The 27,544-nt window shown below is 44.8% G+C and overlaps 2 long non-coding RNA genes across 2 annotated transcripts in view; both read left to right on the forward strand.

Moving 5' to 3' along the window:
• Window positions 1-27,544, forward strand: part of LOC308577068 — a 107,525-nt gene that overhangs the window by 53,277 nt on the left and 26,704 nt on the right. The gene's annotated exons all lie outside the window — the stretch shown is intronic.
• Window positions 14,526-15,473, forward strand: LOC308577027. The gene is made up of 3 exons (XR_014003357.1): window positions 14,526-14,603; window positions 15,227-15,295; window positions 15,374-15,473. It is a non-coding gene; the product is annotated as an uncharacterized lncRNA (long non-coding RNA).

Below are 27,544 nucleotides of genomic sequence, written 5' to 3' on the forward strand. Positions count from 1 at the left end.
TATTATGCAGGTTTGAGGCGTGTGTGTGTCCCCGCCCCCCATGCATGCTGCTGAGGCAAGCAAAATGGTTCAAATTGCTTTCGTTTTCTCAGACAGCCTTACCACAGCCCTGTAAAGTAGGCTGGTACTGTACTCTTATTGGTATGTTGCCAGAGTGCGGACATTTCTGAGGCATAGAAACGGCAAGCATAGCTAAAGCCCGCTAGAGAATTCATGGCCAAGCTAAAATTTAAAGCAAGGCCTTCCCAGCCCATATCTTAATCTTCACTTATACACCAGTGTTCGCGGGCGCCTCCCCCCCTACAAAGGAAGAGACCAGACAACAAGGTATGGGTTTGAATTGGCCACAACTTTATGGAATTCAGATTTCAGATGTAGGCAAACCTGGCCTTAGCTTTGGAAGGTATACTTCTCAACCCCACGAGGGGCTGAGGATGTGCAGGGAGACAGGTGCAGTGTGAGGGGACTGCAAAGTGTGAATTTACACAGCGTGCCCCCGCACAGCACCGGATTGGGAGTTTGACCTACTTGCCGCTGCTCTAGGGCCAGGGACTCCCACAAACACCCTTTAACGGGCCCTGCAAAAACGCCACCACATGGGGGTGCATGAGATGCCATCCCCCTTTCACTCAAAGATAGACTAATGGATACCTAACAAGGCCCCAAACCGCCACCCGAGGCCCAGGGGCCTCGCCTACAACTGAACACAACCCTCCACAGAACAAGCCCCTGAAAATAAACTCCCTTTGGCCTGATCCTAGAAGAGAAAAGACGAGTGAGTCTTGCCCGGGGATCGGCCCCTAAAGGTATTCCCAGGCCACACCCCCACCGGCAGCCCATTGGTCCGCCATGTGGGAGTGGGCCAAGCCTGCAGTTACCTGGTGGGTGCCACCCGGCCAGGTGGCTCAGCCCGGGGTCACAAACTCTGCCCACCTGTTGGGAAGGGGTGAGTGGGCATTGTGTTTTCGCAGGGTATTGACACTTGAGGCATCCAACGTTTTCTGAATTAAAATTAGAGGCACACTTCACCAATGGGATTTACTTTTAGATAGGCCCAATGGTCAAGAAGATGAACAGGACCATACCAGCTGGCTCACAGATTCCAGAGCTAGCAGCCACCCATTCTAGAACCAGGTCTAATTCTAGAACCAGGTCTAAGAACAAGCAGCCAGCACTTAACCAGCAATCTAGTCATACAAAAGATGGTGACATAAATTCACTTCCATGACACCACAACATCCCCATTGCAATGGTTTTTATTTTATGGTTGAAAAGATGCTGAAGGTAGCTCAAGCTTTGTTGCCTGAAAGACAAAATCCATCCCATTAAATTTAAGACACTGCTGAGGCTGGGTTGAGGATGAACACTTGCCTCCGTATTCCAAGTCGTTCATTTCCTTGGCCTTTGGTGTTTTGTAGCTTTCAATACACCTCAAGGAAATGAGAGCAATAAAGGAACGTCATAAACCTTCCAACAAGCTGCTAAGAATCAGGTGCTGGTGGGCTTCCTCCCCTCCCCTGAGATGACCTTTTGGTGGCCAGAGCACAGATGCCTCCCAGGAAGGACATCTTTTCCACCCTCCCCCTTCCAAGCCCAGCGTGCTCCAACCACCATCAACACACCATTGCATACGGAAATTTGCTTCTGCTGAGCGAAGGGGATGAATGGGCACCAGTACAAAGAAGGAGATCATGTGCTCATTCATGCATCAGCTGATGCTTTGATTTCCTTAAAAAGGTAAAGGTAAAGGACTCCTGACAGTTCAGTCCAGTCGCGAACGACTCTGGGGTTGCAGTGCTCATCTCGCTTTACTGGCCGAGGGAGCTCCCATAGGGTATACACAATCTCAAGAAGCACTTTTCAGACAAAAGATGTGCAATAGCTGTTTGGTTCCAGCTCTTCTTTAGCTCTAGAATGTGTGGATTACAGGCAACTGCCCATTTGCATGGGAGTGGTGTTCTGGGTCTTCACGCCTGTTGGCAGACCCTGTTTTCCCCACCCCACCCCACCGTGCCCCCGCCTCATTCCACCCCCTTTTCGAGCCACTTCCAGGTCCACAGAGATGAGTGTCTGACGGTCACACCTCAATCGGATACACGTAAAATAGTCACTGCCTGTACATTTAAAAAAACACACCAGCGCTCAAATTCCATTAATTCTAGACTAAAATGTGTGTAAAAGGTAAAGGTAAAGGTACCCCTGCCTGTACGGGCCAGTCGTGTCCGACTCTAGGGTTGTGCGCCCATCTCACTTAAGAGGCCAGGGGCCAGCGCTGTCCGGAGACACTTCCGGGTCACGTGGCCAGCGTGACGAAGCTGCTCTGACGAGCCAGCACCAGTGCAGCACACGGAAACGCCGTTTACCGTACCTTCCCGCTATAAAGCGGTACCTATTTATCTACTTGCACTTAGGGGTGCTTTCGAACTGCTAGGTGGGCAGGAGCTGGGACCGAAGACGGGAGCTCACCCCACCGCGGGGATTCGAACCGCCGACCATACGATCGGCAAGTCCTAGGCACTGAGGCTTTACCCACAGTGCCACCTGCGTCCCGTAAAATGTGTGTATGCAGTATCAAGTGTCTGGAGTGAGAAGCAACTGCTGTCCTTTTCAGCTGTGCCCCAGATTGCAGCCTGTTTATTTTGTTCCATAGAATTTAATGGGGCCACTGAGTCCCAGGCATGGGCATAGCCAGGATTTTTGTTGGGGGGCAGAATCTCAGTTAGTTAAGCATTTTTATTGATTTAGGGGGGCACCTGCCCCCTGCCCCCTTGGCTAGGCCCATGGTCCCAAGCCAGCCCCTCTCCCCATAGCTTTTCCCTCAGCCCTTTTTCACCACAGTGGTCACTCGAGAGTGCGATGGGTTAATAAACGCCAAGAAATGATGCGCATGCCTCCCCAATCCAACATCTTCAGCAGCAATCCTAAAAACATGAATGGGTAAGGCCCATAGAATATACCAGGACTAATTTCTGAGTAAACATACATCTGTTTGTGGGTTTATTCAAGTGTGGGTCAAGATGAAATGGTGAGGGAGTCACCTTAACAATAAGATGATGAAAGGAACAGTGTGAAGCACATTTATTTATTTCCAGAATGTATGAATGTGGGAAGAAAATACTAATTCCTCACCAAAGCCCTGCAATGATTGCATGCTGAAAATGAAGACATTTACACCCACTGTATTAATGCTGCAAGGGACTTTTTTATGTGTCATTATGACCAACAGGTGGTGGAAGGAGCAAGCCAGCCACATTCCAGTGAGTGAGCCTGTCCCTGGCTATGCTACTGGTGTTGGCCCTCTCACTGGTCAAAGCTGAAGGAGTTAAGGGGCAGAGGGATTAGGAAAGAGACCCAGCTGGGAAAGATGAAACAGGTTTGTAAACACAACTGAAACTTTAGGTTAATTTTTTTAAGTAAACAAAGGGATTTTACTCTACTGAAACATTACTGTTTACAACTTCAGAAAAAGGTACACGTAATTTTCACCTGTGAGCTGATATATATGTATTAATTAGGTATCTGTCTAAAAAGTGTTAGGAGAGGCAACAAATAGTTTTCCCTGTAGAGATCTAGTATACTTCTCAGCTAGGAGGGACAGTGTTGTAAATAAAAATATGCCCTTTTCCCTTATGGGGTATCCAAGAGCCCATATAGAGTCCTTACATAGGTTCCCTATTGGTAGGAGAAAATAACAGAGGCCAACCAGAGAATATTGAGAAGCAAAGCAGCTAGTAAGCTTGATCTTTATTGATCTGTTGCAACAGGGTACCCCCCTCACACGCAGGAGAGGAAGAGGACCCAGAACAATGGCCTGCAAGGCCTTATAAAGACTTTTGAAATTCCCCTTCTCTAGATCAGGACCACCCCCAGAAACATTATGCATACATCACAGAAGGGGTGTAACCTAAGACCACCCCTCAGATACATCCCACCTACATCACAGAAATTTAAATGTTGTTTTTCTCTTGTCCTTGTTTATCTCCTGTCTAGCAGGTTACTTGATTGGATTTTCTGGGGAGCCTGGCCATTCTTTTGTAGTGCTAAAATACTTATTTCCTGGGCCAGGTCACAGGCTCACACCTTATTCAAACACAGATTAAAGGAAGAGACAATGGGGAGGCTTTTCCATTTTTAACCTTGCAGAGAAAGGATTTGGTCAGTTTAGGAATCAAAATGGTTCCTGTGCTGATCTATGTATGTGCAGTTATGAACATTACTATATATCTAAAACCATAAAATTCCTATCACAATATTCCCCCCTTTGGGGCTAGAATTTTTCTTTAAAATTTTTGCCCCACAAATAATAACATCGTATGTTGTAAATGGATGTGTTTGTATAAATATATCATAAAAATAACACATGTTGCGTTTTGCTACTAAATTACTTGTGGCATTCTAACACTTTGGGAGAGACCATTTACTCAATAGTGTTCTATGCTTTACACCTAGCAGGAAGGTAAGGTCCACTAATGACTGAAAAGTGCAGTTTGCTTTCCCCCCCCCCGCCATTTTTGTGTTCTCAGGTGTCAAGGTAGCTCTTCTGTGGTCTCACACTGACATAGTGCTACAGCAACACATCCTGTCTGTTGAATCCCCTCAGGGCTTTCATTTAACCATGTCGCCTGGCATTCACCATAGCTGGCACAGGTTTGGGCATCTCGTGAGGGAGAGGTCTTCGCCTTGGCCTTTAGCTATGGGATTTTATTATAGGCTGTGGTCTCGCACTCGCACAATGGGAAGTTGCTCACTTGCACTTAAAGGACCAAAAAGCTAATTGCAGCCTGGATACACTTGCCCAATTCAAACTGAGTCCAATTTGAATTTATCTTGCCCCATGGTTCTCAAGTCTTCAAACCAATCTGTTAAAGAAAACCATTCTTAAAAAGGGCACTTTGTCCAAATAAGTCAATTTAACTCTATAAGGGATCATTCCTGCTAAACCAAAGCATATCCACCTTCATGTACCTGGTGTTTTATGGATCCAGAAGTTTGTCCTTGGCAAAACGAGGTTTAACACATATTAAAATGGATAGGGAAAGATTGGCATAGTGTCAGGTGGGACAATGAAATGTGGTTATCTAAACATTGGACTACACAATAGTGTGAGCTATTAGAAAGTATAAAATGCATGAGAATTCTCCATTGGTGTGTAAGCAATAAGACATTAAACATAAAAACAGTTACACACAATATTCCCCCCTTTGTGGAAATTACACTGTCAGACACATTTCAACATTCTTACATAATAACACATAATACAAAAAAAAACCTAATTAAATATCTGTTACATATCTTGACACAATTGTGATCTTTTACGTATGTATCTTTTGAATCCTGGAGCACAGTCTTAAGGTTCAAAAGTGGGAAAATGTCCTTGCAATTCAACTCCTCCCCCCTTTGTCAGGTCCACTCCCCCCTTTGTCAGGTCCACTCCCCCCCCCCGGCAGTCTATATCCTTTGAAAGAGATAGCTGTGGGCACTTTGAAAACTCTGTTGTTGCTGGTCTTGTGATGGGTTGACTGAGTTGAGGGGTTGTTGCTGCTCATAATTGCACATCTGTAGAAGTGATATCCTGTAAGGGGCAGGGTTTTGGGGTGACTTAAAAACACAGTTAGACGAGAAAGGGGCAAAAGGCAAAAAGGATGTCCTCCAGTTTCCATGGGAAGCTGCAAATAATAGTGGATTAAACATTTTATTCATTATCACATTTCCATATAATTACTGTTATTATCTGCTAAGTTTGTTTGCTTTCCTTCACTTAATTTTTGTTGTTGTTGTTCTTTTCATATTATAAAATAAAAAATTACTCCACATGTATAGAAAGAGAACTGTAAAAAATACAAAGGTTAAAAAATAAAGAAAGCAAAAAATTAGATTACCAGTTAGATGAAAATGGACTTGACACAAAGACATCAGATTCAGAAAATAACTATTATTAAATAGTACAAAGATATTATCAAAACCACACATATTACTACTGGACTGAAAAAAAAGGGAAAACAATGGGGAAAACTTAAAATTCACCATGTGCTATCCAATAAAAGAACTTCATGAGACTGACTTTCAACATGTGATGAACATGTCCCCAAAGTAAAACACAAACACACAAAATGAGCTATGAGGAACCAAAAATAAATAAATGCTAAGACACACAATTAATAAGTAACCTGAAGTAATCTGTTTTGGCATTCTAACATCCCAAATGAAAATAAAAGTGTTTCTTGATGTGACATCATCAGCTGTAATGTTAATACTGGGAAATGAGTTAATACCAAGAAAATGAATGGCAATTTAAAGTTGTGCAGGTACCTTGCACTAGCCAAAATGACAGAATTAGTAAGAAATGCTCAGGCAAAAAGGTAAACAAATACCATTCCACAAACAATGTTTGGTTGTGCTTCGATTAATTTAATGGAAGAACTGATAAAACGAACTTAATAAACGAAAACAGATTATTTGTAACCTAAAAAAAATGTCAAAGCCACAAAGAGATAGAAGGAAATCAACTAATGTAGCAGGGATTCAGACTTGTTTTGCTGAACAGAAAGAAAGTGACTGTTTGGCTTTACCGTATTTTTCGCCCCATAAGACGCACTTTTTCCCCTCCAAAAATGAAGGGAAAATCTGGGTGCGTCTTATGGGGCGAATGCAGGCTTTCGCTGAAGCTTGAAGAGCGAGAGGGGTCGGTGCGCACCGACCCCTCTCGCTCTCCAGGCTTCAGGAAGATATCCGCAGTCTAGGCAGCCCTGTGGGAGGTCCCACAGGGTTGCCTAGGCTGCGGATAGCAGCCTGCTTCTCGGAGCGTCGGGCGCCCTGAAGGCAGAGCGCCCGACGCTTCGGGAACCATTCCGCCGCCCAGGCAGCCCTGTGGGAGGTCCCACAGGGCTGCCTAGGCTGCGGATAGCAGCCTGCTTCTCGCAGCGTCGGGCGCCCTGAAGGCAGAGCGCCCGACGCTTCGGGAACCATTCCGCCGCCCAGGCAGCCCTGTGGGAGGTCCCACAGGGCTGCCTAGGCTGCGGATAGCAGCCTGCTTCTCGGAGCGTCGGGCGCCCTGAAGGCAGAGCGCCCGACGCTTCGGGAACCATTCCGCCGCCCAGGCAGCCCTGTGGGAGGTCCCACAGGGTTGCCTAGGCTGCGGATAGCAGCCTGCTTCTCGCAGCGTCGAGCGCCCTGAAGGCAGAGCGCCCGACGCTTCGGGAACCATTCCGCAGCCCAGGCAGCCCTGTGGGAGGTCCCGCAGGGTTGCCTAGGCTGCGGATAGCAGCCTGCTTCTCGGAGCGTCGGGCGCCCTGAAGGCAGAGCGCCCGACGCTTCGGGAACCATTCCGCCGCCCAGGCAGCCCTGTGGGAGGTCCCGCAGGGTTGCCTAGGCTGCGGATAGCAGCCTGCTTCTCGGAGCGTCGGGCGCCCTGAAGGCAGGGTGCGCAAGGCTTGGGGCGGCAGCGGACTGCTTGCGCGCACCTAGAAGCTTGGGGCGTGCTGAGGTCAGCGCGCCCCAAGCTTCTGCATGCCGGCAAGCAGTCCGCTGCCGCCCCAAGCCTCCCGCACCCGGCAGGAGGTCCCGCCGGGTGCGCAAGGCTTGGGGCGGCAGCGGACTGCTTGCCGGCATGCAGAAGCTTGGGGCGCGCTGACCTCAGCACGCCCCAAGCTTCTGGATTAGCGCAGGGGTCCGCTAGCCCTGGGAGAGGCGCCGGCTCTCCCACTCTAGCGGAGACCTTGCCGGCACGCAGAAGCTTGGGGCGCGCTGAGCTCCGCACGCCCCAAGCTCCTGGTGTAGCGCAGCGCACCTGGGGGGGGGAAATAAAAATTTTTTCCTTCATTTCCCCCCCTAAAATCTAGGTGCGTCTTATGGGCCGGTGCGTCTTATGGGGCGAAAAATACGGTAAGTGAAGAAAGACAAAAGGAAAAACAAATGCATTTACTTTTTATAGAGTATTTAAATCACTGTTTGCATCCCTTCATTATCATTTGTGCTGTGGGAGAAAAGAAGGGACACTCTGTTAAAAGGGAAAATTATTTCATGTGAGAGGTCTGTCAGGAAATGCTGTTCCTAAAATGCATAGGCATATACACATACACACACACACACAAAAAAAAACTTATGAAATTTAAATCCCATGGGGGGGGGGAAACTACTCAAGAGAGGAACTCACAGTGGGAGTGCTTTGATATTTACCTGTGAAAAGAATTTGGCATGTCCAGTACTTAACTATTGTCTTCCTGGAGCAAAACACATTAAGGATGATTTCCCTCAATGGTTCCAAGTTTTACATTTGAAAGAAACCTCCTCTCCCCCCTTACAGTTCCCCCCTTCCTCTTTCTCTCTCTCTCTCTCTTTTTTTTTAAGCTGATCTAGCCTCTGTGCATGTGCAGAGTTCATGCCTCAGCAAACCTTTTATACCATTGAAAATGTTGCATCTTTTGGCTCAATTAGAATAAGGAAGGGAAAGGTAAGGAGTAGATTTTAAAAATAGGGTTAGATTTTAAAACAAAAAAGAGAAACTCAGCAATTCAAGTATTCACCATTCAGCCCAAGCAAACAGACTGCTTCCTTTATGTACAGGAAAGGGCTATCATTATTGGTCATTTTATCTGGTCATTCGCGGAACAATCAACCGCTCTCTTATTTATGAGTAAAAATGGCCAGGTAAGGAGTAGATGTTAAAAATAGGGTTAGATTTTAAAACAAAAAAGAGAAACTCAGCAATTCAAGTATTCACCATTCAGCCCAAGCAAACAGACTGCTTCCTTTATGTACAGGAAAGGGCTAATATCCCTCTGGCCATTCGCGGAACAATCAACCGCTCTCTTATTTATGAGTAAAAATGGCCAGAGAGTTAGAATTCATGGGATTTTTTATTTTATTTTTTTGTAACATTCTCAGTCATGGTCAAGGCTAATTCTACTTAACTATATGAATTTTTATGTGCTTAAACTTTGAGTAGACTTTTAAGTCTGATTTTTGTAAATAATAGACAAAATGATAAACACTGTAATCACTTTAAATGCCTGATATCACCAGTTCTGCTTCAAACATCACGAGCAAATCTGGGCTGAATTTCAACACATCAGCTACAAATTGGGAAAGTTGAAAGGGACCTGGGGTCATCTAGTCCAACCCTAAAATACAGGGTTCATAGCAAGATTTGTACTACCAGAAACACACACATTCACCTCTCACCTTTAAAAACAAAGAGCAAATCTGGGCTGGATTTCAACTCATCGGCCACAAATTGGGAAAGTTGAAAGGGACCTGGGGTCATCTAGTCCAACCCTAAAATACAGGGTTCATAGCAAGATTTGTACTACCAGAAACACACACATTCACCTCTCACCTTTAAAAACAAAGAGCAAATCTGGGCTGGATTTCAACTCATCAGCCACAAATTGGGAAAGTTGAAAGGGACCTGGGGTCATCTAGTCCAACTCTAAAATACAGGGTTCATAGCAAGATTTGTACTACCAGAAACACACACATACTTATGTACACAGACACAACTGGAGAAGAGATCACAAGCCATGCGCCTATCATGTACTAAGGAAGAGGAAAATAAAAGTACCCAACCCTTTTAGCAGATCTTGAAGCTAGTTTGAGTGAGTGTTTACTTCCTTAGACTAAAGAGTGAAAGTTCCTAGATAAATTATCTTTAAAGACTGAAGTGAACATTTTTCCTAAGATAGGGAGAGGATCTCTTATAAAGCATAGTTAAAACAGCCATAGATTTGATTTAAAAGGAATACAAAAGTGACAATTTTTCCTGAACTTGCAGAGGAATAGTAAGCCTAATCTATGCCCCCCCTTTGCAGTTTCCTTTAAAGGAAGCTTACTCGGAAGTAAATTTACCTGGCACAGAATAAGAAGGAGAAGGAAAAAAAAACCTGAAAGAGACAGAATGAAACAAGGGGGGGCATTTTCTAAGAAAAGAGGCCAGGACGTCTTATAGAGACTGATACCAGGAGCCTTACAATAACTCTTCTGTCCAACCAGATCAAAGTTAAAACTGGACTCGATATTTTTCTTAGAAGGAACACCATACTTTCATAGGCATATACTTAATGAAATACATACACTGCATTTTAGCTTGAGAGAGCAGTTGGCTCAACTAGGCTTTTGCAGCAGAAACATTAGGTTACCCTCCCCACTGAAACTAGAGGAAGGAGGTGGGGTAATCCTCCTTTCAGAACACAAGTAGCACGTATACAGGATTTTACCACTTGGGAGAAAAACTCTCTTTTAGAGCCTCTTTCAAATAACAAACATTTGCACACTTCATTCTCAATTTTTGTCTTGTTTAAGATTGATAAGGCTTCAACATGGCTTCCTTAGATTTAGAATTGGAGCAAGCTTGCATTTTTATTTTAGATGGCACATTTAAGATAAGCAGCTGCTGGATGTTACCTAAGTACAATTTAAACACAGGAAAAACATTTCTTAAACACAAATTGAAGGGGACTGTCAGAGTCCAGGCGGGAAGTAAGCACCAACTGGGCTTCTTTCACGCCAGGGGTCTGGGGACTATTTTTCTTTTGACTGAGGTGCACCCATTTTCAATTAAAAGGGTTTTGGACCTGGGCAAAACTCCGAAGGGTCCGGAAAAGGGGAAACCTGGACAAAAAAAACTTGGGGATACCTGGACAAATCTCCGAGGGGAAAACTTGGGGATCCAAGGGAAAAAACCTGGGGATACCTCACTTAATCTCTATTCTACAACTCACAGCAACCTCCCTGCCTTTTACAATCTAACTCAGAGTCCCTACTGAACGCTTGCACACTTGCAATGCCAGATTGAGACTCAGAAATGACAAAGAAGGAAAGGAATCAGGTGCCCTTGCTTTCTCCGCTCACAGGTCATCTCTAACAAAGATCGCCATGGCAGAGGTGCGGCTACACCTGGGAGTTATAGTTTTGGGAATTATAGTTTTCAGTGCAGAAGAAATTGCACAACCTTTCTGGGCAAAACTCCGAAGGAATAGGTTGGCATAAAGAATTAAGTGGAAGAAATCACACACAACCTTTGCCTGGGCATACTCCGAAGGGCTAAGGCTGGTGTTGAGATCGAGGGGACAGAAAGGAGTAGAAGGCAATTTTTTCAAGAGTTAAAGTGAGGAAAGAAGTAAGGATTTGAGAAGTATAGGTTTGCTGTGGTTTGCAGAATCCCACCCCACTACCCATTTTTCCTACTCATACTCACTTCGCAAGCGCTGTCCTGGTGATTCTGGGATCTCTTGACTGGTTGTTTAAGGCCGGCCTGATCAAGATTTGCTTCCTCTGGTTAGCCCCGCTGAAACTCAAAGTTATTGCCAGACCCTGGGACCGATGGAAGACTGGTTATTCCTCCTGGCAAACTGCCTGGTGCGCGCTGGATAACCAGTCCTTCCTCGCTTCCAGAATCCGGGTAACCAAAAGTCCCTTCGTGGTCGCCATCTGTTGTAAATAAAAATATGCCCTTTTCCCTTATGGGGTATCCAAGAGCCCATATAGAGTCCTTACATAGGTTCCCTATTGGTAGGAGAAAATAACAGAGGCCAACCAGAGAATATTGAGAAGCAAAGCAGCTAGTAAGCTTGATCTTTATTGATCTGTTGCAACAGGGTACCCCCCTCACACGCAGGAGAGGAAGAGGACCCAGAACAATGGCCTGCAAGGCCTTATAAAGACTTTTGAAATTCCCCTTCTCTAGATCAGGACCACCCCCAGAAACATTATGCATACATCACAGAAGGGGTGTAACCTAAGACCACCCCTCAGATACATCCCACCTACATCACAGAAATTTAAATGTTGTTTTTCTCTTGTCCTTGTTTATCTCCTGTCTAGCAGGTTACTTGATTGGATTTTCTGGGGAGCCTGGCCATTCTTTTGTAGTGCTAAAATACTTATTTCCTGGGCCAGGTCACAGGCTCACACCTTATTCAAACACAGATTAAAGGAAGAGACAATGGGGAGGCTTTTCCATTTTTAACCTTGCAGAGAAAGGATTTGGTCAGTTTAGGAATCAAAATGGTTCCTGTGCTGATCTATGTATGTGCAGTTATGAACATTACTATATATCTAAAACCATAAAATTCCTATCACAACAGCGCTAGGCATTTTTCGTAAGCCGCCAGGGAAGAATCTGTTGAAAGAGCATTAATTATAGTTGATCTTAAACTAATTGCAGTTTGCGAATTCAGTTTGATCTCGGGTAAGATAGCCAGCTCAGGGGTCCATTTTTTCCCTACGCTTTGCTGACCCTTTAGCTTGACCGTTTATCTCTTGTTCTGTGTGTGATCTCCGATCTGAGTTTTAGCCTGAGATGGAGAGAATCAGAGGGAGACAATCACTCTTGGTTCTAAATAAAAAAATTCCTTCCAGTAGCACCTTAAAGACCAACTAAGTTAGTTCTTGGTATGAGCTTTCGTGTGCACACTCTTGGTTCTGTTATCAATACTAAAGTTTTTGATGGATTTAAAGGTCTTCCTGTTTGTGAGACAATAGTCTACTGTGCTGGCTCCATTAATATTTATAAATGTAAACTCTCCTTCACTGCCCAAAGAATCACCCCATTTATAATCGTAAGGTAAAGACTTATCTGTAAAGAGGCCAGGCAAAAGCCAGCGTAGTTGGTTATGCAGTCTATGGAGGACCTGTGGGGGGGGGGAGCGTAAGGAGGAAGAACTATTTTCCTTGAGTTCCGTTAGCATACGGAATTTAGCTTCCAGGCAGTCGTCATTTGGGCCTTTTCTGCAGTTCCGGTCTCCCATTATATAGAGTGGTGCATCAGGGCACTAATTTGGAGCATAATTTTTGGGGGGAAATTGCCCCATGTACTCTCAATCTGTACTTGCAGTTTGTATGGCGGGATATAAGCTGAAACAAGAATGATACTTTGGGGCCCAGAATGCAAGATGACCCCCAGCGCCAAGTGCTTCGAATCTTTAAACTCAATAACCTGTGTTGTTGAGGAAGTGGATACCAATGTTACAAGACCCTTCCTTGGACGTCCTTTCTCATACAGTTTAGTGGCCTTAATTTCATGGGCAAAGTAACCCTCCAGGACTATATTGAAAGTTGCCCAGGTTTCCTGCAACATTATCACATCAAAACGCATTATAAAATCGCGAAATGACTCATCCCCTACTTTCTTGGCCCAACCCACTATGTTCCATAAGATAATATTTAGGCTGCTCTCGTTGCCGGTGATTTGGCTTCATTGTGGAGGGCAGATTGTAGTTCTCCCTCTGTCTCTGTTATAACACAACCATTCTTGAGGTGTTTGAAGTGTTGTTCTTTCTGGGGTTGTTTGACAGACTTGTCCAGATTGCCAGCCATTAGCAGTAGTGTTCAATTGTTTGTGGCTTTCGGAGTCAAAAGTAATTAAGTCTGTCTCTGGCAGTCTTGGTGTAATGCTTTCCTTGGGTGGGGCAACGCCTGGCACTGGATGATCTGTTTTCTGTGAAGATGGTGAGTGGTGGATTTCAAGATTTACCAAAGTCCTGGTGGAAGAACTTAACCTATTTTTGACATAGGTGAGTTGGGCAAGCATTCTTTGTGTGCTTGGCCATTAAACTCAGAAGGTTTTCTGTCCTGGGGGATGTTTTGGCTAAATTCTCCACCCGGAACCTGCCTTAGTGGCTCTGGGGTTTGTGCCTTAAACCTTTGGCAAATGCCCGCTGATGATGAGGGCTTGGATTGATTGGAGTCAGTCCGACTGCACAGACAATTCGGCAGTAAAGGCTTTAATTCTGTTTCTTGAAAAACATGCCTCAAGATAATTTTATAATCCTGTAGGCAGGTCTTGTATTTCAGAAGTAGTTTTGGAATAACTGAATCAGAGAATGATAATAAAAGTCTAGAATGCTGAGAGTCCGATGAAAGCAGGTTTACCGTGGTAAGATTGTCGCGCTGGATGTTTAGCAACAGTTTGAAATTTCGCTTTGCACTTGCGATTGAATTCCAGAAAGGGAGCAGACTATTAAAAGGGTAAAAATTGAGAACTACTTGAGAGCTTTGCAGGATTAGTTTGCTGTTTTCATGTTTGTTATTCTTTCTGTAAGAGGTTTTACGGGTTCTGGCACAAGAACAGCTACACCCGTGAGTTTGAAGATCTTGTTAAGAGCCAGACTCTTGGGTGGCAATAGGACTGTTCTGGGTCACCAACAGCGCCAACTCAGCCAGGAGGGACACTACCTTTTCTAATTTGAGGTTAATTTCCTCTACCATTCTTGCTGTTAACAAACAGTGGTCCGCAAGTGCAGAACTTCAGCATAAGGTGGAACACCCTCAGCTGTTTTGTTTGTTTGTTTGTTTGTTTGTTTGTTTGTTTGTTTTAAATCTCATTTTCTGTAAGATTGGTGGAAGGTGACTGGGGACAAACTAGTGATTCTAGGTGTCTCTTTTCTGCCCCTCTAGATTAATGGCTCATCCAGCTTCAAATAAAATGGTGGTCAAAATGGTATTCCATGACTGAAGGACATTTAGGTGAGTATCCCTTGCTTGGCCAGGGAGAAAATCTCTGTTGTGTTCTGTCTGCAACTCATTGTGCTAAGACTCTTTCAGACTGCAGTGACTGAGTTGTCAGAAGAGGGCCTATTCTGTGTCACCACAATGAGGATCACCTGCAGGTAGGAGAACACTTCTTCTTCTTTTTTCAGCCCTTCTCTCCTTTTGTTCCAGCTTGTCTTTCCTTCAGGTTTCTCAGAGTATTCCTTGCATGGCTAGGGGGAAATCTCTATTGTGTTCCGTCTGCAACTCATTGGGCTAAGACTCTTTCTGTGTCATCACGATGAGGCTCACCTTCAGGTAGGAGAAGACTTCTTTTCTCCCAGCTCTTCTTTCCTTCAGGCTTTGCAGAGTTCAGTGTACCTGAAGTGAGAGTCGCCTGCATTTGGACTGTGCTGCTTTAGGTGAGTTCACATTCTACCACTCAGTTGTCTTTTTTCAAGACAATGTTTTTTCTGGTAGTAGATAGGTAGCCGTGTTGGTCTGCCATAGTCAAAATAAAAAAATTCCTTCCAGTAGCACCTTAAAGACCAACTAAGTTAGTTCTTGGTATGAGCTTTCGTGTGCATGCACACTTCTTCAGATACCAAGTATCTGAAGATACCAGTATCTGAAGAAGTGTGCATGCACACGAAAGCTCATACCAAGAACTAACTTAGTTGGTCTTTAAGGTGCTACTGGAAGGAATGTTTTTTCTGTTGGTCTCTCCTTTTTCCCATTTTCTTTTCTGCTGCTCTCTTCACAGGTCTCTCCAAAGATCCTGCAACACTCAAATGAAGACAGCTCTTTCAGCAGAGTCCCAGAAGTCATGGTGGTAAGAAAGCTGTTTAATTTTTTAAAAAAATTTCATTTTCTGTTCCGTCTGCAACTCATTGTGCTAAGACTCTTTCAGGTTGGGGTGACAGAGTCATCAGAAGAGGCCCTATTCTGTGTCACCACAATGAGGATCACCTGCAGGTAGGAGAAGACTTCTTCTTTTCTTCCAGCTCTTCTTTCCTTCAGGCTTCGCAGAGTTCACTGTTCTTGAAGTGAGAGTCACACGCATTAGGACAGTGCTGCTTTAGGTAAGTTCAAATTCCACCACTCAGTCGTCTGCTTTCAAAACAATGTCTTCTGTATTGGTCTCTCCTTTTCCTCATTTTCTTTTCTGCTGGTCTCTCCGCAGGTCTCTCCAAAGAGCTCTTCTTAACATCTTCAGGTTTTCTTTTTCCTGAGAGAACATTCACAGAATGTTCTCTCAGGTTTTGCTTTTCCCCTTGTTGCATTGCTCAAAAAAAAGAGCAAAAGACACTGGTGGTCGGCGCTCCTGGTTCCCAGGACGGGGTTCAAATCCCTGCGGTGTCCATGCTTACTTCCAATGCAACTGCTATCTCTTTCTATTCCTCTCTATCCCTCTCTCTATCCCTCTCTATCTCTATCTCTCTATCCCTCTCTATCTCTCTATGTCTCTCTATCTCTGTCTCTCTATCCCTCTCTATCTCTCTCTGTCTCTCTATCTCTCTATATCTCTCTATTCCTCTCTATCTCTCTCTGTCTTGCTATCCCCCCCTCTCTCTCTATCCCTCTCTATTCCACACTGCCCAAATAACAATTGGCTCCTTTTTCTTAAGCCAAAGTATTAGCACGGGAGGGGGGTGACTTCAGTGACTGAGCTTGATTCTTAACTCCACCATTGCACCAAAGGACCATTTCAAGCACCACCTTCCTGGCAATGTGCTGTTGCTGGGAAGATGCTCACTTGATGCATCACTGGTTGTGTGTCTAGGTCGGCTGGATCAGGTGGCTGCTTCCCCTACTAGCGTTCCCAGTCACTGGTGTGAGAAGTCTCTCCATGGATCTGGTCTGCCTGCATTCCAGACACTACTGGAGGAGCAATTCTCCCTGCAAAGATAACAGACAAGGTCGCCTTATGGGGGAAACATGCTGTGGAGCTTGCTATGTAGAGTGGTGTTTTTGTTTTTTAACAATTCATGATCAATAGCTTCCCAATCTTCTGTCAGTAAATGGTGGATCATGAAGCAAGGAGAATTGGGAGGAGACCTGGGCAAGGTGTGGGAGCAGGTGCAGAGGCAACTTTGATTACAGGTGTTCTGGCAACTTAGAAAGATCAGTGTCTATGTTTGCTTGCTTTCAGATTGGCAGGGACAACCAAACTATTGTGCAAGGAGGCCTCTGTTTCAAGGCCAGATGTGATGTGCTTTCTCATAACGGTGAGTCTGTTTTTGGAGGTCACATGGCAAGCCTGTAAATTAAAAAGATATTTTTGAAATAAAAAGTGTCAACAGAGAGATTTCCAGTGCAACCCTATGCATATCTACTCAGGAGTAAACCCACCTGGGTTCAAAGGGACTTATTCCCAGCTAAGTGTGTGTAGGATTGTAGCCTTTATGATGCATCAGACTTGGTCTAAATCTGCTTTTAAGGGGACTTAAAAATACTTAAGTAAATATAGGATGCAAAGATTTTTAATAAACCTGAGGCATGAGCCATCCAAAGGTAAATAGGCACTTTTGCATCTCATTCGCTTCAGTGAGAGAAAGTCAAGAAGGTGTTTAATTCTTCCATGGACACACACTGCTTACATTGGTCTGGATTGTGCCCTTGCATTTTTCAAATAATTACTGACAAGCCCAGGAAGTCCCCAAGAATGGTGCCATTTAGTCACGATGGAGAATGATTGGCTTTTTAAAAAGCAGGGTAAAGGGAGGTTAACTGTAAGCGTTACAGCAAATGTTCACTTATAGCCCTTGCCATAAAACTAATTAACAACACCATCTAATAATAAATCAGGTTTTAAAATCCTGAGTCCTAGTGTGATCTTCCCAGAGCATCCCTGTGATCCATCATTGGCTCCAGGCAGAGGACAATTGACCTTTCGAGAGACGAAGAGATGAGGCAATCAGGGATGACTATGACAGGAGCGCAGGAAACGGAATCTGAAGCAGAAAATTGCTCTCACCATATTACTAACACATCTAATTTGAGGACATCCTGGCACAATCAAATTCACACAGAGAGACATGCAGGAAGGGGATAGAAAACTGAGGAAGATCTGGTTGTTTGCGGGAAGACTTCCTGGGGCTCTGTGTGTGTGTGAGAGAGAAATGGACCCACAGGTCTTGGGAGGGGCCAGACCTGGTGATTAAGGTTTTGGTATTTTATAGTGCCCCAAACTCCACCCTGGGAGCCAGCAAGGCAGCGCTCCTGTTGGGTATGTGTATCTCCCCGTCTGTCACCCTGGCAACGAGGCCTAGCTCTAACCTTTTCCCCTCTCCTGCCTGCGTAGCTGATAGCTATTCAATCAAACTTAAGTACCCATAAATACTTTGGAGGGAAGTAGTCAGATTACTCCAGGAATGTAGGTGTATAATTTTATCCCTCCAGGCCTAATTGGTGGTTTAGCACTTGTGATGCTTAATTTTAAGCAAACCTTCATTAGCAAAGAGAATGGAACCCTAGTCAAGAACAATCATTTGGGCACAAGCTAGCAGTTCGAAAGCACATCAAAGTGCAAGTAGATAAATAGGTACCGCTCCAGCGGGAAGGTAAAGGCGTTTCCGTGTGCTGCTCTGGTTCGCCAGAAGCGGCTTAGTCATGCTGGCCACATGGCCTGGAAGCTGTACGCTGGCTCCCTTGGCCAATAAAGTGAGATGAGCGCCACAACCCCAGAGTCGTCCGCGACTGGACCTAATGGTCACGTCCCTGCACCTTTACCTTTATACAAATGGAAGACTGGGGGAAACTATGGAAAATAAATTTAAAATTTACTAATTGTATAATTCTGAAAGAGAATTATATGAAAATGATATATCGATGGTATATAATTGCTAAAATGTATAGAACAAGTTCTAATAAGTGCTGGAAGTACAAAGAGAAAGAAGGCACTTTCAGGATGAGAACAAAAATTGCACGCTGGCAGCGCAGCAGCAGCGGGAGCCCTATTAGCTAAAGTGTACCTCAGGTTAAGAACAGTTTCAGGTTAAGTACGGACCTCCGGAATGAATTAAGTACTTAACCAGAGGTACCACTGTACAAAACAATGGTACTGTACAGGTAAAGCATGGACTACAGAGTGAATTGAAACACAGAGCTAGGTAACAGGTGTGTGGGAGAGATACTAACCAAGGAACAAGCTGGGAGCATAATTATGAGACCAGGTTGATAAAATAAACCAACACTGCTTGGCCCCAGAAGTTGCATGTGAACTACAGTGGTACCTCGGGTTATGGACGCTTCAGGTTACAGACTCCGCTAACCCAGAAATATTACCTCGGGTTAAGAACTTTGCTTCAGGATGGGAACAGAAATCGCACAGTGGCGGCAGCGGGAGGCCCCATTAGCTAAAGTGGTACCTCAAGGTTAAGAACAGTTTCAGGTTAAGAACAGACCTCCAGTACGGATTAAGTTCTTAACCCGAGGTACCACTGTAGTATTCTGCTGCAGGTGAGGAGATGTAATACACTGTTAGGCATGTTAAGATTGGAATTGTGGTTCCCCAGTGACCTTTGATGGCCTGAGACTTGCTTTTAAAAGTGTGGCATATTTTATGGAGAAGCACTGGAGCTGATTCACAACCTGCACAGCGAACCCCAGATCTGCCACAGAGGCTGGAGACTGATCATAGTTAAGAGAGAGAGAGAGAGAGAGAGAGAGAGAGAGAGAGAGAGAGAGAGAGAGAGAGAGAGAGAGTGTTACAGTTCTGAGCATCATTAACAAGCTACAGAGGCATGTGTTGTCATGGTGCACACACAATTAAGTTGCCTCATCCTCACTGTTTTTGGATTTCTCAAAAGGGGTTACCCATTCTGTTTCCGAAAGGTGAGCGTGGGATTAGTATTCACACCACAAACAGAGGTACGCCTTCCAAGCCACCGTCAACTTTCATCTCTCCCAAGCAGTTCTGACTCCCTGGTGACTGTTACCTGTGTGATAACCCTGATTTGTCGTAATCACATCGTGCAGTTGTGGGTGTACTCTATATATATACAGTGGTACCTCAGGTTACATATGCTTCAGGTTACATACGCTTCAGGTTACAGACTCCGCTAACCCAGAAATAGTGCTTCAGGTTAAGAACTTTGTTTCAGGATGAGAACAGAAACCGTGCAGCGGTGGCGTGGCAGCAGCGGGAGGCCCCATTAGCTAAAGTGGTGCTTCAGGTTAAGAACAGTTTCAGGTTAAGAACGGACCTCCAGAACGAATTAAGTACTTAACCCGAGGTACCACTGTGTGTGTGTGTGTGTGTGTGTGTGTGTGTGTGTGTGCGCGCGCATGTACACACACACACACACACACACACACAATATATATATATATATATATATATATATATATATATTGAAGATCTTATTTTTCACATTGTAACATTTATTCTGAATCATTCTTGTGGCCTTTTCTTGAACCGTTACAAATATTTCCTTTCTTGGCATCCCTCCGCCCCCGTATTCCTTTTATATTGCTCAGGAAGTCAGAGTTGCCATCTGGCTAATTTGAAAGCGATTGTTTTTTATGGCCTTGCCAGTTGTTGGCTTGCAGGCTGTTTTGGATTCTCAGGGTTGTTTATTTTTCTAGGCTGTTTTTCTTCTCTCTGCGGGTGCCCGGAGAAATCCTAAAAGCGCATGAATGTTAAGGTCAGGAGGACAAGACAGTTAAAGGGGACCACACACCATCTTTTCTCTCTAACCCTTTCCTTTTTGAAAACCCAGCTACAAACAGACAATAATAAAACATTGTGATAGGCAAATCCCTGAAAATGAGTCTCACTGGTGCCAACACACGACTATTTATTTTTGTGCTGCCTTAACATCTCTGTCCTGTCTCCTAGATCTAATGTCTTCCCCCAAATGAATAGATATTAATGCAAAACCCAGACAATCCTTAATGAGCATACACAGCAGCCGATCACACAATTATTTATTTATTATTACGTTTATAACTTTCCTTTACTCCCAAAAAAATCATCCAGTGGTGCAGAAGTCTCCAAATTAACAGCAAAGTCCCCAAGTTAACTATCCAAGTGGGCTTTCACCTGAAGGAATTCCACAGCAAAAAAAGTATTGGCTCTTGCAGTCATCTGTCTTTTCTTAAGATAACAGTAGGGAGCACAGAGTCTCCCCAGCATATCACAGGCTTAGTAGTTACATAATAAGGTAGAAAACCTGTGTTGGGACTGTACTTTTTCAACTGCAGTTGGGTGTACCCTCCCTCATGAGGAAAAGAAATATTCTTATGCACAGAAGACAATACAGTGGTACCTCGGGTTAAGTACTTAATTCGTTCCGGAGGTCTGTTCTTAACCTGAAACTGTTCTTAACCTGAAGCACCACTTTAGCTAATGGGGCCTCCAGCTGCCGCCGTGCCGCCGGAGCTCGATTCCTGTTCTCATCCTGAAGCAAAGTTCTTAACCCGAAGTACTATTTCTGGGTTAGCGGAGTCTGTAACCTGAAGCGTATGTAACCCGAGGTACCACTCTAGTGTCAGGGAGATGGCTGGTAAGAATCATTCAGCAGATACTGAGTTTTCTATGTGGCGAAACATCCAGTCACATAAGCTACAACATGCATTCTGAAGTCCACTTCAGCCCATCTGGGTTATTGATTGATCAATATGCTGGCCACCTGACCGGGTTTCCCCAACCACTCTAGGTGACTCCCAACAAATTAAAACACAGTAAGATTAAAAAACTTCCCTTTAAAGGGTTGCCTTCAGATGTCTTCTAAAAGTCAGATAGCTGTTATTTCCGTTACATCTGACGGGAAGATGTTCCACAGGGTGGGCACGACTACTGAGAATTCCCTCTGTCTGGTGCCCTGTGGATACCTAGTCCACAACAACGTTATAGCCCAGATACAGGTTTACCACTGCTGGAAGTAGTAGGGCTTAGAGTACAAAGGGACTCTTATCTCAGGGATTCCGAGACTTGGTCTGGGAAACAGGCACTGGCTAAGCTTCTTGTTCCATTTGGGCTGCTAATCAAAGTAGGGAAGTACCAAGAATTTCCTGTGTGCTGTAGCTGTCCATGCCCTACCTGGTCTGGGAGGTCCTGTGATGCTGGAGGACCATTCTCATGGATGTTCTTTCCTCTCATCAGCCAGTTGCTGAGGGAGGTCACCTTGTGCTGTAGCCTGTGTCTTTATCCCCACTGTCTGCACCTTCTAAGGTACCTTCCTACATTTAGCCTGAGGTGTAGTACATTCCTCCAGTTATTCTGGACCAGGAAGTAAACAATCAACGCTAGGATTTTGAACTGGGCCCCTGGGTACCAAATGGGAGTCTCTGCCTTGTGATCAAAACATCACCTGCACCTGTGTGCCTGGTCTTTGAAGGCCACCCTATAAGAGCATTGTGTGATGGATATCACTGCTTGGGAGCAAACTGAAGAACTAGATTACCTAGTCATTGATGCCTTCGCTGAGATCCCTGCATTGCAGGGGGTTGGACAAGATAAGCCATGGGATCCCTTCCAACTCTACCATTCTATGATTCTATGATCTTAGACGGAGGACCGGCCTTGCGGCCAAGCCTGTAGGCTCTGTTCTTCTGTTGTAATGTATGCTTGTCATTGGATCTAAACAGCTTTATTCCTCATGCTGTGAGAAGCCATAAAAATGAAGGACTGAAGCTCATGATGGCGGTACATCCATCAGCTTTAGAGATGCAAAGAGGCATTTCCGTGAGTAACCCAATTATCAGTTTAGATCATATAAGCTGCTATATATAATTAGCAGCCACAGTCTTGGGCATCGACTGCAGATGGCCCGCAATTGTTGCCTGAGCTCATTGACAATCAAATTATTTGCACTTCCAGATTTCTGTTGAGGAAAGGTTCAAGTCACTCACCCACCCCCGTACAAATGACGGCGGAAGCACTTTTTGTTCTGGCCTTCATTGCTTTTGATATATTAGACAATGAAGCAGAAACGAGACATTTTATAACCCAATGTGATGCTCTGGCTTCCTCCAGATGCTGTTTGACTACAAGGACCATCGTCCCTGATCATTGGCTGTGCTTGCTAGGGCTGATGGGAGTCAGAGTCCAACCACACCTAGGCTACCCCTGGAGTAGATGATGGGGACGACGACAATATGCTGTGCCTGAGACGCAGATCCACACCATACATTTGAAGCACTTCCTGTACACATACCTTCCCCAAAGAGTCCTGGGAGCTGTAGTCTTCCCCTCACAGAGATACAAACTACAGTTCCCAGGATTCTTTGAGGGAAATCATGTGTGTGTTGGATATGCTTTAAATACTGTATTTACATGAATCTAATGTGCCATCAAATCTTACGTGCACCTCAATTTTCAAAACCTTGAAACCAAAAAAGTATTTCCGGTGTTTTTCAAGCTTGCAACCGCATCTAATGCACCATAAAATATAATGTGCATCCTAATTTTCGTGACGTAATTTGCCCATAAAATGTGCATATTACATTCAAGTATGTGGCGTGGATCTGATCGCAACAGTGTCGTAGTCAGTCAGAGGAGACAATATTCTGAGCTGGATGGATAAATAGTCTGAGCTGGCATGAGGCAGTTTCTTATGACCCCTGGCAACCTGCCCCTCATTGAGGGGTCCCCAGTGTGTGAGCATGCATGTGATGTGTCTCTGGTAAAGAGTGCACACACACACACACACACACAGAGAGAGAGAGAGAGAGAGAGAGAGAGAGAGAGAGAGAGAGAGAGAGAGAGAGAGAGGTCCTTGCATTGCAAGTCCTCCCTCCATATCTTTCCTACTTCTCATAATTCCATTACAGATGAAAAATATGTTTTAAAGAGGTTTTAACGCTCCAAAACACGTCAAACCATTCCAAGTCTTATTGACAAAGTGATGTAGTTTCTGCACAAATAATCTGCATGGAAAAGGCAAAAACCAATTTAAGAGCGATTTGTGAGCATGATTTAAATTTAACGTGACTTGTGAAGAAATTGTAAAACAGAAGGGCTGCAATTTATCCCCCCACAACACACCCCGCCCCCCTTTTTAATTCTCTTCCTTGCATAATTTCCCCCTTTGCTTTCCCAGACAGACTTCATTAGCATCTCCCTCAATTACTATCAGTGTACCCTGCAGAGATGCTATTAACATCCCAGGCTTGCTTGGGGACTTGAGTTTTATTTAACAGTTGCTTCCGTAGTCACAGGAGAATTTCGCTAGGCTGCTCAATGTCTTAGAGGGCTTTGCTGGTGGTTGTGATAATGCGAGTCTCGAATAATTCAGGCAGATGGAATCCAGAGGGCATAGTCATGACAACAACAACTACTACTTCCTATGTGCAAAAGCCAGGGAGCAGGCCCTAGGTGGAGAGAGGGGACTGATGTTGCCAACCCAACTGTAATGTGTGTAGAGGATCTAACACAGTTTAGGAGTTGAAAGCCCCTTCAGCCATCTTTCAACAGCTGCAATAGAAGCACCATCACGTTTCAAATGGTGGACAGGCAGTGAGGCTGAGATAGGATGGAAGCTGGTCTTAGGCCACCGAGTCAGTTCAAGGTTAAAGCGAGATTTGAATGGATGGGGGCTCCCCCCCAGCATACTTGGCAACGCTACAGCAGTTCTCTTGGCGTGCAGATATTAATTCAGATCACATTTCCAAATGTAGGCTGAGGGCAAAAGAACCACGTCTATCAATTCTAGAGTGGCTCTGGAGTTTACAACCAGCCTCTAATTTGACTGGAGCTGAAGCTGTAAAATTGGAGCTGCACTTCCAGTGCTCAGAAATAAATTCTACTGAAATTGGGGGGGGGGGGGAGAGAAGGCTGGTGCCCAAGTAAATGCATTCAGGCTGAGCTGCCAGTCAGCCGAGATCCGAGCCCTTGACTGTGAATCAGGTTGACAATTACAAACGGCGTACATTTCTCTGCCTTAATTCAAGGGATCTATTGACATTTCATCATACAAATCTTTGCCAGCCTTGACAATTCATTTCCCCCGGAATTCCTTCCTTGATTGCCTCCCTGGCGGCAGCGATATAATAGGCAGCTCTTTGGATTAGCTGCGAAGGAAACGAATTGCCCTTAAGAGTAGCTTTCCATCCCTTATAGGGGGTTCCTTCAGGGCAAATAAAATCCCCTCTTCCTGCTTTTTTAAGAGTTTGGGCAAAGCCAGGAAGACTATTTAGGGACATACACTTAGGGTAGCATAACCTGAAACATTTCTCTGATGAAAATAGGGATGCCCCATTCCACAATATTTAAACCCCATACATCTTAATGGGTTGCCCCAGCCACTCTGGGCAGCTTCCAACATAAATAAAAACATAATAAAAAATTAAACATTTAAAAAAACCTTCTCTGTACAGGATTGCCTTCAGACAGCTTGGGGGTTGGATAACTCCATACCCTCCAACATTTCTCCAATGAAAATGTTGTTGTTGTTGTTTAGTCGTTTAGTCATGTCCGATTCTTCGTGACCCCATGGACCAGAGCACGCCAGGCACTCCTGTCTTCCACTGCCTCCCGCAGTTTGGTCAAACTCATGCTGGTAGCTTCGAGAACACTATCCAGCCATCTCATCCTCTGTCGTCCCCTTCTCCTTGTGCCCTCCATCTTTCCCAACATCAGGGTCTTTTCCAGGGAGTCTTCTCTTCTCATGAGGTGGCCAAAGTATTGGAGCCTCAGCTTCAGGATCTGTCCTTCCAGTGAGCACTCAGGGTTGATTTCCTTAAGAATGGATGGGTTTGATCTTGCAGTCCATGGGACTCTCAAGAGTCTCCTCCAGCACCATAAGCGGCAAGCCATTCCAGTATCCCTGCCAAGAAAACTTCATGGACAAAGACAACAGGCCAATGAAAATAGGGACATCCTAAGGAAAAGAGGGACATTCCGGGATCAAATCGGAAACAGGGATGACTTCTCTGAATCAGGGATGTCCCTGGAAAATAGGGAAACTTTAGGGTCTGTGGTAGTTAAAGCCCCTTTTGTTGATGGAAGCTGCTGCCCCCAGATCTCTAGTTGGACCTTTTTTGTGGCACTTCAGCACTTTTGCAGACAAAGTAAAAAAAGGCATTTCCTTTGCACAAATTACCGCCTGAACTCCAAAGACTGCTAACCTTCTGCTTCCTTTTTACAGCCTTTTGAGCAGGATGACCTTTCGAAAGCCTTTTTCTCAGCCTTTGGTATCCAAGGGAATTCCTCACAAAATCCTGTTGCTGGAGCAGAGTGGGGGGGGGGCAGCTGTAGAGAGTGTGTCTCCCAGCGGTCCCACTCTAGGAGCCTTTCTGCACCTGAGGCAGAAGGAGGTGGTAGAATTATGGACTCCACCTTCAGACTTCTGGCTGGGAGCAGGATGCACGTATCACCACCATTCCTCCAGAGAACTCCTTGCATGTCACAGGTGAGCACATCAGGAAGAAGCCCCTGCAAAAGTAAAAAGAAAGAAAGAAGCAGGGATTTGTTGTTGTTGTTGTTGTTATGTATTCAGACTGGCTGCAGTTCTCACTCTGGGCCACCAGTATGCAAATGAAGGATTGAGAGTTGCTTTCACCGATTGGGTAGTTAGTTGGAATTTGTTACTGTTACCTGAGAATGATAACTGATTACATTATTTGGGCAGCCTGGCGATTCCTTTGCAATGGTAAATACTCAGTTCCTGAGTCCAGGTCACAGGCATGCCCTATTAAATGTGTCCTTAAGACAGGATTTGTGAAAGAGACAACGGGGAGATTTCCCATTTCCTTCGACCTTGCAGAGAAATATTTGAGGTCATTTTGGGAGAGAGAAAATGGTTTCAGGACTTTTCTGTGGGTTTCAGACATGCGGTTTACATATTTGTGTATGTTTGCTTGGTACATTTATGAACATCTATTTTACTAAACGGACCTTTGTTGGCAAGGTGATGTCTCTGCTTTTTAAGATGCTGTCTAGGTTTGTCATTGCTTTTCTCCCAAGAAGCAGGGGTCTTTTAATTTCGTGGCTGCTGTCACCATCTGCAGTGATCATGGAGCCCAAGAAAGTAAAATCTCTCACTGCCTCCATTTCTTCCTCTTCTATTTGCCAGGAGGTGATGGGCCCAGTGGCCATGATCTTCATTTTTTTGAAGAACCGATGCTTTTGAATTATGGTGCTGGAGGAGACTCTTGAGAGTCCCATGGACTGCAAGAAGATCAAACCTATCCATTCTGAAGGAAATCAGCCCTGAGTGCTCACTGGAAGGACAGATCCTGAAGCTGAGACTCCAATACTTTGGCCACCTCATGAGAAGAGAAGACTCCCTGGAAAAGACCCTGATGTTGGGAAGGATGGAGGGCACAAGGAGAAGGGGACGACAGATGGTTGGACAGTGTTCTCGAAGCTACGAACATGAGTTTGACCAAACTGCGGGAGGCAGTGGAAGACAGGGGTGCCTGGCGTGCTCTGGTCCATGGGGTCATGAAGAGTCGGACACGACTAAACAACAAAATTATATATATATATATATATATATACATATAAGACCTTAAAATTATTATAACAATGTGCCTATGGATTTTGAATTAAGAGGTGCAAAGTGATAAGTTCACAAATATCTGGGCTTGTTTCCAGTCTAGGCCTAGTTGAGGGAAAAGAGATTACAGTGCCATTGGGGGAGCTTTAAACAAGGATGAACGACTAGGTGACCCTGCTCCTATCTGCCATTCCACACACACACACCGCAAATGTCCCCAACCCCATATTATTCTGCCATGGTAAAAGCACAGTTGGGTGACTGCCTTAAGCAGTGTCTGATATATATATATATCCCTTCTATCACATACTCCATCAAAGTTATCTGCTGCCAAAATTAGATTAGTTCTGCTTCCGATCCTTTGGAGAAATTTGCTGTGTTCTGCTGGAGTCACAGAAATGTTTCTCAGGAATGCTGAGCGCTGCGTAAAAATCCAGCGGCTCTTGTGTAGTGCATGCAAGCACTACCAGTCACCGACATCCCAATAGATCAGTCAGTAGAGCATGAGTCTCTTAATCTCAGGGCTGTGGGTTCAAGCCCCATGTTGGGCCAAAGATTCTTGCATTGCAGAGGGTTGGACTAGATGATTCTCCTGTTCCCTTCCAGCTCTGCAATTCTATGATGCAGTGTGAAGA

This window comes from Podarcis bocagei, assembly GCF_964188305.1.
Source record: "Podarcis bocagei genome assembly, chromosome: 17".
NCBI lineage: Eukaryota > Metazoa > Chordata > Lepidosauria > Squamata > Lacertidae > Podarcis > Podarcis bocagei.